General features: G+C 39.1%; 1 protein-coding gene across 3 annotated transcripts in view; it reads right to left on the reverse strand.

Annotated features, from left to right (window-relative positions):
• Positions 1 to 12,398, reverse strand: part of LOC139948707 (ly6/PLAUR domain-containing protein 6-like) — a 68,834-nt gene that overhangs the window by 29,130 nt on the left and 27,306 nt on the right. For all 3 annotated transcript variants that reach the window (XM_071946968.1, XM_071946969.1, XM_071946970.1), the window contains exon 3: positions 6,870 to 7,111. The gene's annotated coding sequence lies outside the window, so the exon portion shown is untranslated. The remainder of the gene's footprint in view (positions 1 to 6,869; positions 7,112 to 12,398) is intronic.

Genomic DNA, 12,398 nt, shown 5'->3' on the forward strand with positions numbered 1-12,398 from the left:
CCTGGCAAAATAAAACAAACATCATTTTTATGACTCATAAAAAACCCCAATGCAGACTTTCGTAATAGGCAAACAGCATCTTGTTACATCCTTGTGCTTAACAACAATTTATAATCCTTCTTGGTTTTTATTAGAAGGCTCGTAATACACCCCAAATTTTAAGAGTCCATCACTCCCTAAAGAGAGTCTTGAGAAAGTCACAGGACTAGATTTACAACCAACTAGAGATTGTACCTTGCTGTATGTAAGTAAGCAGGTGCGTTTTATGGCAAGGAGGAAGGAAGAATTCCCACTGAGGTGGCAGCAGACTCAGAAATAAACTAACTCCAAGGACCGAGAAGGGAGGTTGAAGATTTGTTAATCGTGCAGTCCTGGAATTAAACGGTGGCCACAAATGCCCTGTGCCCAATTTCATGGCTCTGCGTAAGCAAGGAATCGGCGCTTTACGGAAGCAGGTGCGTACGTCAAGCGTATTTCACAGGTTAGTGGAGAATTTTGGCTCGTGCGCGTGCGTACTCGGCGTTACTAGGCATTCTACGCTTACACAGCTAGCGCAGAATTACGGCGCTTGCACGTAAGCGGAGAATGGCGATCGTAAGCGCAGAATTCGGCAGTAAGCAGAGCCATGAAATTGGGCCCTGGTCCTGGCCTTGCTGCATCTTCAAAAAATTTCCCAAAGACTTTCAAGATTTTCCAATGGAAGTGCCCTCTGAAACACGACATTCAAGAACGGTACCAGATTCAAACTACAAGATCTTGCGAGAATTAATCTGACCAATAGTAATCAACCTTGAGCTTCGCTCTTGAAGGGGCACAGCAATTTCCCTCTGATAAGGAGCACTTCCCCTTCTATGAGAAAAATGTAAAATTTGTATAATTGAACTTTGCTAAGGGCACCACAGCAAAAGCACAGGGCACCATGGCAATTGCTGTGGTAGGTGGCATGGGTTCTTTTGAGGCCCGAGTAACCAACGATGCATTATCAGCTCTGCCAAGACTCTGTCAAGACTCCAGAACAACCAACCACTCAATAATCCCCTCAATAAATTACAACACACACTTTTGAATAAATCCCACACAGTCAATGCCTTTGCACCAGTAACAAAAAGCAACCCATAACAATCAGCTAGGATTCCTTTCATCCACATCCAAACAGGGCAAATTAACTTCTCCATCCTCCATTATAGAGGGCTTCCGCCTTTGAAGAAAGTAACGGTTATAACTGTACTCGATAATCCCAGGATCTTTTCTTTAGTGTTTCCTTTCAGATGGGTTAATCCCACTCCCATCTTAAAGAGAATTGTCTTCTACAAAAACATTTGTTTATCACTTTAGCCACACACCATTAGGTCGGAAAGTATAAGGCAGGTCTGTAAAGATGGATCTAAGGAGATTATGAAGCTCTTTTTATGTTCTTGGAGGGGAGGGGGTGGGTGGTTCCTTTCTCTATGGGTAAACTTACAAAACCATGGTGGTTAGGAAAGGGGTGGGTACCCTCTTTTATATTTTGGCTAACACCTTTGTTATGGTCAACCATGTTGCACTTTTATTTGGGTCATGTACTGACCAAGTAGTCAAGAGACCTTTACTAACATGAGCCCAATTTCTTTGCGACCTGCTTACCGCCGAATTCTGTGTTTACAATCACCATTTTCTGCTTACTGTGCAAGCGCCAAATATCTGCGCTGGCTATGTAAGCAAAGAATGCCTAGTAACATGGAGTATGCAAAAGCAAACAATTCCCTGTTAACCTGTAAAATCAGTTGAACTTGGTAAGGTTTAACTTAAGACTTTTTTGCAAGCTACTTTGTCCTTGACATGAAAATTATTATTTAAATCAACAACATAATGAAGTGTGTTTCACACACAAACATAAACCCACATCAGTTTTAAACTTTCCAAAACTCCAAATTGGTGAACTTTACAGAGTGGACCCTTCCCCCCAGTGGACACATAAAAGCAATGAGTTGGACCACTGGGAAATAACCGCACCATATTTATCTCAATATGGTGGACATATTAAAGTGAGCCTCTAGGGTAAATTAGTGTTCAAAGAATGCTCTGTTGATGGAGGGCAAAGAAGTAGGGTTGAATGCCTGATAAAAGTTTGTTACTGAGGTGTGGAAAAGAGGCCAGGGCATCTGTCAAGAAATGCCATTCACAAGATTTTATGGACTGGTATGGTGTGAAAGCTTGGATGTTAAGGATCGTTGAAATTTTCTTTTGATTGGGTGTGAAGTGGGTGTGTAGATTGGGAGAAACAGGGAGAAACTGCTCACTGACTTGTACCTTTTAATTACATGTAAATGAATTTTTAATAAGGGTGTGGACATTTTTATTTTTTTTTCTAAGTGTAAAAAAATACCCATACCCATACCCACTGCTAGCTGGTACCTTAGATCGAAGGGGCATAACAATAACAGTTTTTAGGTTTTCCGAAACAGGTAATATGACTAATGTTTTTGCTATTTCTTCATGTCAGAGCAAAAACCCTGTATGCCCTACAAGTATCTCCATTTTGCGAAAAAAGTTGAATCTCACCAAAAATGAAAAACATATATTATTAGTTGTGTGTACATTCAGTTGAGAGTAACAGTAACAGGAGAATATTAAAAAAAAAGGATTTTAACTTTGGTCTGGTGACACAACATATTATGATGTAGGATAGTAATCCTTTGTTTTCTTAATCTACGTACTTATCCATCTCATCTCTCATACATATCATCATTTATTTTATAGAAAAACTTCTATCTAAAAGCTGCAATCCAACACTGTGAAGCCAACTATTTACTACAGATCTTATCTTCTTCAAAACACCCACGATCAATCCGATGAACTTCCAACATGCACATGTACACTGCGGAGTGCAGACCTCACATGGCATTTGTACATCATTAGATCACTGTCACCAAGAATGTACTCTATCTTAGAGACAGTCTTCCTGGCGCGTTTACTAAACATTTACAGTCGAGTGACATTGAACTGAAAACACACATCAACTCACGAACACTACTACTTAAGTCAAAGTAGGCACTACATGTATATCAAACGATCTTGAGCCTTGAAATCAGGCCTTGAATTACAAATGGAACCCAGGAATTCAAAGGCCATCGCCTTCATTGCCCCTGGTCTTGGCCTTGGTGCCCCTCAAAAGTGTCCAATAGACTTTAAGAGCGCCCAATGGAAGTTCCCTTTGCATAATGAAAATGGCCTTGCCCTCTCAAAGATCAAAACCCAGACCTGGTCCTTTTTATTCGGTAAGAGGTTTGCAAGAGCTATTTTAATATTCTCAAGCATTTATTTTCACAATCCCGTCTAGTCAAAGTGTTTTTATGTGTTGTTTTTATTACAGATGATTATCCACAGGATCTTGCAAGTTGTAAAACTCAAGAGTGTGGTGCAATCAACACTCCTTTTTAGCCTGATATTTATGAGGCCATATCAACCCACAAATTGGCCCTCTAGAAACCCTCATATCTGGGGGTATATAACCATTAAAAACTCAAAGGAAAGATATTAGGAATAAATGGCATGTCGTGGCACAGCGGATAAGAGCAGCGGACTCAAGCTTAGGTGTTCCTGTTTGAGTACCGGTTGTGACTCTTGTGTCCAAGCAAGACACTTAACCTAAACCATGATTGCTGCGTCCTTTCGGATGGGACGTAAAGCTGTTCGTCCCGTGTGTTGTGTAAAGCCATTGAAGAACTCAGCGCACTTATCTAAAAGAAAATGGGTTGGCCCCGGTGTTCCTTGTTGGCAGCATATTGCACAACATCACCTTGTGAACTATAACATAGTGCTATGTGAATGAATTGGTCTCATGCTCTAAAAAAAAAAACCCAAAAACAACATACGGCTCCACAATACCATGCAGGCAAAAACTGAATGTTAAAGCGCCCTGATCATCACTGAGTGAGGGATATGAGCGATATGTAAGCGGCCACTATCATTATTACTAAACATTCCGTATTCAAAATGTTTAATTTATTGTCCTTCCACCATCTTTGTCATGTTCCCTGTGTGCTACAGCAATAACAAGATATGTTTCTTATTATACCTCAGGGGGTCCAGACTAATTATTGAAAGTGATAAAATCTCCAGACACAAAATATTCATTTTGTTTTGATAACATACACTGTTTCTGTGCCATGTATATGTGTCAAACACTCCAAGAAAATAGTTAAAAACCACCGCAAACCTGTCTTGACACATAACACCTCAAGTACATGACCAATGGTTACCATGAGAGTCCAAAAATGTAAGAAAACACCACAGAAATTCCACGGGGTTTGATACAAATGCTTCAATCTCCACTGGCAAATCTAACGGCTGGAGACCAAACCCAACCAAGATAGAAAAAAACCCAAAACATGCCACGGTAATTCCATCCCACGTAATTCCATCCCACCGATGATGGCAAAATGACCTGCGAGCCATGTTTCTCGAGAAATTACTCGAGAGTGAAATATCTTCAGCCAGGAGACAAGCGGATGACAAAGTATATTTTCCGTGATTGCCATGGGAACGGAATTGTGGATTTTTCCTGGGGATATTTTGGTTGGATGATGCAGGCGCATTAGGGAATTGTACTTGTTGTTTTGATAAAGGATTAGAGAAAATTGCTAAGTATTTACGTGTAACTCTACGACATGAGTTACTTGCAAGCGAGCAACGATAAACATGGTGTACATGTTACTGTACATAACATGTTGTGTCAACTACTTGTATTTATGTAGTGTAATCTTACAATGCACTCATATTTTTACAACCACAAACCCCAAGCAGAGTTTTGTGGCTCGACAAAACAAATCCTATGAAATATTGCCACTCCACCGTATTATTAAAATCTGTATATTGGACGTGTAAATTATCAAGTTACAAAAATGTCTACCACAAAAGGTTTGCACTAGTTGTAAGAAAAAAACACCCATTCAAAAAACAAGATTAACTTCCTTGGCTGGGATAGAGAAGAAATTGAGAATGTTTTTGCAAAGTAACCATTTTAGATAAAGGACAGCCCTACAAGTATCATGAGGACACATGTAGGCCAAATTTCTCCACGGGCAAACTATGGGCAAACTATGGCCAAACTATGATAATTGCATTTGAAAACTTAGGGAATTTTTATTATTAGACGTTTCGATGTTAAGAGGAGATGTCTCTGCCACTGCACCGGCTGTTCTCATTCAAGAATGAATTCCAGGGTATTCATTTAAGTCAAGGATTGAGAAGGACAACCAATTTGCCAAACATCAGGGCTCCAATTTGACACTTGACCACCGGCCCGAGGCCAGTGATTTTAGCCTTGGGCCAGTAAACTCAAGACAGGACAAATCCAGGGGTCTTGTGTTTTTATGGTCACCGTGTAATGTCTTGAACAGAAAGAAATGATGTTCCAACCTCGACTTCAAGTCTAGTATTGGTAAATACATTTTTTTTTACAATTCTGTCGAGTATCAAAATATACTGACACAATGACCAATGAGATATATAAATCTTCTTGTTAAAATAAAAATAACTAATAAGTTAAACTTTATAGAAAGCTCTTTCTCATAAAGATTCAGCCGTCGGTTTCACCAAACTCTTCCTAACTTAAGAATAGTCTTAGGACTAAGGACAAGTTAAGTTCCGTACATCCAAAGACGTAGGACGCATTGAACCCATCCTAAGTTAGGAGGGGTTACTCGTCCTTAAACTGCAGATAGGATTAATCCTAGCGGTTCTTGAAATCGGCTGCTGGTCTTGTGAAATAAATTCCTGTCCAGTAAACAATCTGAGCCTACAACACAAGCCCTGTGCCATTTGGGAGGCTGTTGAGAAGTGTTCAGGGCATCCCCTCTATACTGGTCCTTTCCGGTATGAATAAGTGCCGAAGCCGTCAAAAAACTTTGATATTCGGATGCAGGGATATACATGTACCAGGAAGAGTCAGGAGTTACAAACTGCATCTCTCTAGCATGCTTAGTTCCGGAGTTATTGTTTAATTCACCGCAGATTATTTTTCAAACCATTTTCCGCCGACCGTGGTTTTTAGGTATTTTACCTCAAATTTCAAGCCCTGAACATCATATGCTACAATCCAATGCATTATCACAGCAACAATCTCATAGCGATAATGGCCGCTGACACATCCCAACACAGCTGTCATTCCATGATTATCAGTTAAAATTTGACTTTAGGAGTGTTTGTTTTTAAAAACTTGTTTGCAAGGTTGGGTCGTTTGACGTTTACACAAACACAACAATGAACTCTGTACCATTGTACATGTGTAAAGTTCTAATTGTGTCGAATCGGATTTTTTTTAGAAGGTCACAAAATTGTTACTCTCCAAAATAGATGGGGGGAAAAGTGGAGAATTGAAAGGATTGTTTTTGACCTAAAATGAAATGAAAAATGTTGTGTATTTATTTTGTTAAGTGCCATAAATTTGTGCAACCTAATATTACTATTTTAATGCTGTTCTTGGTAGTATATTGACATCAACATTAAATTTGTTTTTTAAACAAAATCAAAATATTATCCTTCAAGAAAGACGCTCAAAACGTTTTGGGGTGCAAAATACAACCTTAAAAGTTTTTTATCCATAAAAAAGACAACTCATTACAAAAATGTTACAACTTGCAGAACTTCAAAATAAACAAGTGATGAAAACATTAAACAATCTCTGTGTTTCACCAAACTTTTCTTTACAGCCCAAGCAGGACCACTTCTGGAAAAACCTTTGGGGAAAACCTAAGCAGCTGCATGCTCACCTCTGATATTTCTGCGGCTGATTTTCCAAGTAAAAAAACTTTCATGACCGAACCCAGACAACATTTTAAACTTTTTGGGAAAAAAATAAATAAATCAAGAATTCTTTGTAAGCTTACCTCTGAAATTTTCGTTGCAGTCCAGTTAAAATGGAATGTGTGCGTGGAGAACCTCAATGACAGATGATGTAGTGTATCCAGAAAAATCTGCCGTAAAGTCGGGGCAACGTCCTCGCTAACATTTGCTGGAAGAGCGAGAGGTTTGTAGGGAGGTTCTTACCAGGGCAACGTCCTCAGCCCAGAGAAACAAGCAATAACTCAGTTGGAAGTTGTGAACAGCTTCACAGAGTGTCGTTATAAATCTGTAAAGTTCAGAATGAGAGTGGGATTGTGGGTAAAGTCTGAGTGAATTATGAAGTAATTAGAGATGATTATGAGCGATTTAGCTGGGTGAATTTATGTGCAAGGTCGGAAATTTAGACACATTGGGAGTCACAGTTGCCAGGAGGATAGTTTCATCTTAAATAGCTTTACAACACATTTTCTTTAAAACTGACTAGGACCTGGCAAGAAATAAGCCCAAAACTCATCAAATCTCATGAGTTTAAATAAAACTCATCACAAATTTACATTGAAAAAGTTCTAGAGAACTTTAAGCAGACCTGATACTTTGCCTCCGTGTCCCCTTGTTGCCCTTGTAATGATCACATAGAAATTTACAATTTCCTCACCAGGTGCCCTTTATCAAGGAGAAAATGCCTTGGTGCCCTTGTCCTTTCAAAAACAAAGCATACACACCTGCGAGATTGTTGATGACATTTTACTGAATGTTCACCGAGTCTACAAGAAATGACTTAAAGACCAACAGTCTGACCAATGTGACATAACAATGACATGTTTACAAAAGAGCCACAGAGCATTTACTTCCTGTAGGCACACCGGTATACAGCGCAATGGAGGGACATGCAATATCTTGCATTTTATGGAGGTTGCAACTGTCTGTCAAAATCTTGTCCTTACATAAAATTACAAAACATCAGCCCTACAAAAATACCTTAAGCGTAATTGTAAGCATAATAATCCACATAAAATCACATCACGAATCATGAATACAAAAAACAACTAACTTTTCGTTTTAATTACTCTCACGGTACGGTAATCGGCTCATGCCTAAAAGAAAATCCACATTACAAAGTACAATCATAAACAAAAAGTATTTTAGAAATGTGACCCGACGACCTGTAAACAGATTTGTCGCTGGACTTTGCACTTACTCCTTGAACAAACACGAAAAACTCAGTCCACAAACCACAACTAGATGATCCAAAAGATTTGTTTCGAAACTGAAAATATCCTGGCTACAAATTTATGATCCAAGACTAAAATTGTAGAGCAATCCTTCACTCTATGGCCTTGTGGATATTTGAGGGTTTGAGGAGAAGCATGGGGTCCTGGTGTCAACCTTGGGTCTTGCGGGATTACAGTCATAAAATGTCTGTTTGTCTATACCTAGTAATATGAAAAATGATATTGTTGTGCTGTATACATAAGTTATGGGGGCAGTAAATTGGAAGGGTTCATTAGTATCGGAAGGGGTGTTTGGCTCTGGCTTTGAATGATGCAAAACATGATCAAACCAAAAGGCTGAATGTATGTATTTCATAATTCCGGTGTGTGTAGAAGGTTAAAATAGGATAATAGATTTCAAAAACACAAAACAACCTACGTATTCCACGTGGATTAGGACAACAATTAGCAATAGTTCAAATGCAGGTGATGCTGTCCGGGAGGAGTACATGCACTGTATGTGAAATCAACCGTAACCAATTTATCATAAAAATATTAAATAGTATGGATTTATTTAATTGGACAGTGGAACCTCTCCCAAAGCTCTTTAGATAGAGCTTTATGCTCTAATATATTACCCGACACGTTTGTTAGTATTCTCACTTGGTGCATCCCAACATGCACAAAATAACAAACCTGTGAAAACTTTGGCTCAATTTGTCATTGAAGTTGCAAGAAAATAATGACAACATAAAACACCCTTGTTGCACAAATTTATGTGCTTTCAGATGCATGAGAAAGGCTTCTTTTTATAGAAAGATATATCCATAATAAGTAGCAATCTTCACAGTGTACAATGTAGAATTGATTAATTTTGGTTTTTACCCATACACCGATGTGTGTTAGCACTGTATACTCAGTACTTTCCCCGAGTCCTGTGAAAAAATATCACAAGCATGTTACTCGGGTGGGATTCGAACCCACTACCCTTGCAATTCTAGAGCAGTGTCTTACCAACTAGACTACTGAGGTTGCCCGGTAGCTAGAGGCAGTTCGAATCGTATGTTTTGGCAGCGGGTACCGCAACGATATAAGCTCTCCATTGCTCGTTACCAAGTAGTTTTTAAATATTTTGAGTAATTAACAAACGTGTCAATAAAGATATGGAGGTATGTAAAACCAAAGTGCAGAATTGGACTTTAGAAAGAAGCCCCAGCTGAAGAAAGTAAATTTGCTATCAGCTGGTGAGGTATGGCTGATTTAACTTCAGACTAATAAGATGTTTGGTTAATTACCAGCTGTAATTACTTTCTAGTAATCAAGCAATCATGCAAAAATAAACAATCATGCAATCATGCAATAATAAATAAACCAGTGAACCAAAAAGTGTATAGACCATGTAATATGTGACATAACATGTTTACAGCAGAGACATAGAGCCTGGACTTCCTGCAGGCACAATTTGTACACAGCCCAATGGATCAATACATGGCCTACATTTAAAATCTTATAACTTATGCAGATGGCACTGTCCAATGTTATAAACTTTTGATAATTAAGAAAGGGGGGGGGGGATATCTCAAAACTGGTTCAGCCTTGTATAACTCTTGACATTATACATTATTGGAATTATCAAAAATAATGTCAAATTTCCAGTATGACCAGTACAGGCCTTGATCATTGCTCTTAGAGGGGCACAGCAATTTCCCTCTGGTAAGGGGAACTTCTGGTTCTATGAGCGGGCCTGATACTTCACAGAGGCAACGAAGGTGATTGCCTCCGTGCCCCAAGGTCATTGCCTTGGTGCCCTTGAAATGCCCCAGTAGAAATTTACAATTTCCTCATAGGGTGCCCTTTACCAAGGAGAAATTGCCTCGGTGCCCTTGCCCTTTCAAAAACACAGCAAACAGGCCTGTATGAGGATAATGTAAAACTGTGTAAAACACAGGGCACCACGGCAATTTCTGTGGGTGCCGTGAGTTATTTCGAGACCTGCCAGAAGAATACAAATCTTATCAGAGACCAAAGGTTTGGGTCCCAATTTTCTGAAAATGCTGGATAACAAATTCAAGGCAATTCCTTACACCTCCGTCTAGGATCGGGGTTCAAAATAACCCAAATGTACGGACCCCATCTCCTACAGCTTGTTTTTCAAAACGAGAAATAAAATGTTAAACGATTCTTCTCAAATAAAACAGGAAATGATTGTTGAAATACATGCTGATTTCCGGCAGCCTCTCCTAGATGAAAAAATATGGCCTTAATATTCCCAAATTGGAAATGTAATTTTAATCATTAGGATACCCGCATGCAAACGTCAAAAATAAACTGGAAAAGTTTTGCAGAGACTAGTCTACAACACGAAACAAACAGCAGCAAAAGATCACAAGACCATGACGCCAGTCAGACGGGAGTGTTGCAACAGTATGAAGGTGAGTCGGCAGCTGTGAAGTTTAATCCAAAACGGCAGGAGAGCGAGACTACTCGCTGAGATCAAAATGGCTACTCAGACTCGGGATAGGTGGGTAAGATTACCGACTGTAATTGCACGCACGTGTGATGGATAAGAACATGGAGCAATGATAAGAACAAGACCCCTGCTCTGCTTGGGCTCCTAGTTACAGGACCTTGCTCTATGGGTAGAGTGAGACTAGGATCTTCAAGGGGGATTTATTTTGGTTTGAGGAAAATCAACAGAGAAGGCACGAAGACAGTAGGAAACAAATTCTACTGCGAATTAGAACTTGATGCTCAGTCAAAGCACACTTGAAATTGTACATTCTGAAAATGGTCTTAGGATCTGTTCTGGGGATTTATTTTTAGTTTGAGAAAAATTGACAGAGAAGGCAAGAAGATGGTAGGAAACAAATTCTACTGCAAATTAGAATTTGATGTTTAGTCGAAGCAAACTTGAAATTGTACATTCTGAAAATGGTCTTCAGATCTGTTCTGGGGATTTATTTTGGTTTGAGGAAAACCAACAGAGAAGGCACGACCTTGGTAGGAAACAAATTATACTGCGAATTAGAACTTGACGCTCAGACGAAGCAAACTTGAAATTGTACATTCTGAAAATTATCTAGGATCTGTTCTGGGGATTTATTTTGGTTTGAGGAAATTGAAGGCAAGACGATAGGAAACAAATTTTACTGAAAATGAGAAAGGATAGTGATAGTCAGTTATAGCTCTATGGTTGAAGCATAGAGCAAGGACCAGACGTAACCTTAGAGTTGTACATTCAGCAAAGCTCGATAAAACCTTGATTTTTTTCTCTCATCTCAAACCAGAATTGACAACTTTAGTTTGTGTGTGTGATTGGGCCTTGATTTTTCCTTCATGATGATGTCTGATTTATACCATGGTTGTGAAAGTCATGGGAAAGGTTCAAGTTGAAAAGGACTACACTTTGGGCAAAACATTCTTTCAGGGTACTCCCATTGAACACACTAGCATTTAAGATTCAGATCAAATGTAGAAAAATCATAAATTAAAACTGTCTAGAGCTCAATTTCACGGAGCTGCTCAAACAGCAATTACTGGCTATTAAAATTTTCTGCTAAGCAAAAAAAAGGAGAATACCATTCGTACCTTGGTACAATGTACATGTATGTGGAATGGTATTTGCCTGGTTACCTTATACTGTTTAGCATAATTTTGTTGTGCTTAGTTACTGTTTATCTGTAAGTAGATCTATAAAATTGGTCCTAGGTTGGGTGTGGGGGAAGTAACGGGAACACCTGAAAAAATAAACCAAGATGTAACATTGTCCTCTATAGATTCGAACTGCCTCTAGCTGCCGGGCAACCTCGGTAGTCTAGTTGGTAAGACACTGCTCTAGAATTGCAAGGGTCGTGGGTTTGAATCCCACCCGAGTAACATGCCTGTGATATTTTTTCACAGGACTCGGGAAGTACTGAGTATACAGTGCTAACACACATCGGTGTATGGGTAAAAACCAAAATTAAAATTCAGATGACACAACAAAAATGCTCTTCCAGATTCACAAAAACTTATCCTGATTGTAAACATTTACTTTGACTTCCACTTAAGTTCAAATGACTGGTAACAGCCGACAGTTTTGTGGGACTGCTAGGACGATTTTTGGTAAACTCACAGACTTGTGTACGCATGTGACTTTTTAAAACTGATAATGTCAACATTCAGATTAAGCTTAATTCAGATGACACAACAAAAATTCTCTTCCAGAAGTTGAATCTCCTCCAAGATGTACTTCCACTAGAGTTCAATACAGCACTTGTATCAGCGAACAGTTTTGTGGAACTGCCGGCACGACAGTTTTGTGGGACTGCGGCACGTTGTTTGGTAAACTCCCAGACTTGTGTACATGGTGTGACTATATAA

This window comes from Asterias amurensis, chromosome 16, assembly GCF_032118995.1.
Source record: "Asterias amurensis chromosome 16, ASM3211899v1".
In the NCBI taxonomy this organism is placed as follows: Eukaryota; Metazoa; Echinodermata; class Asteroidea; order Forcipulatida; family Asteriidae; genus Asterias; species Asterias amurensis.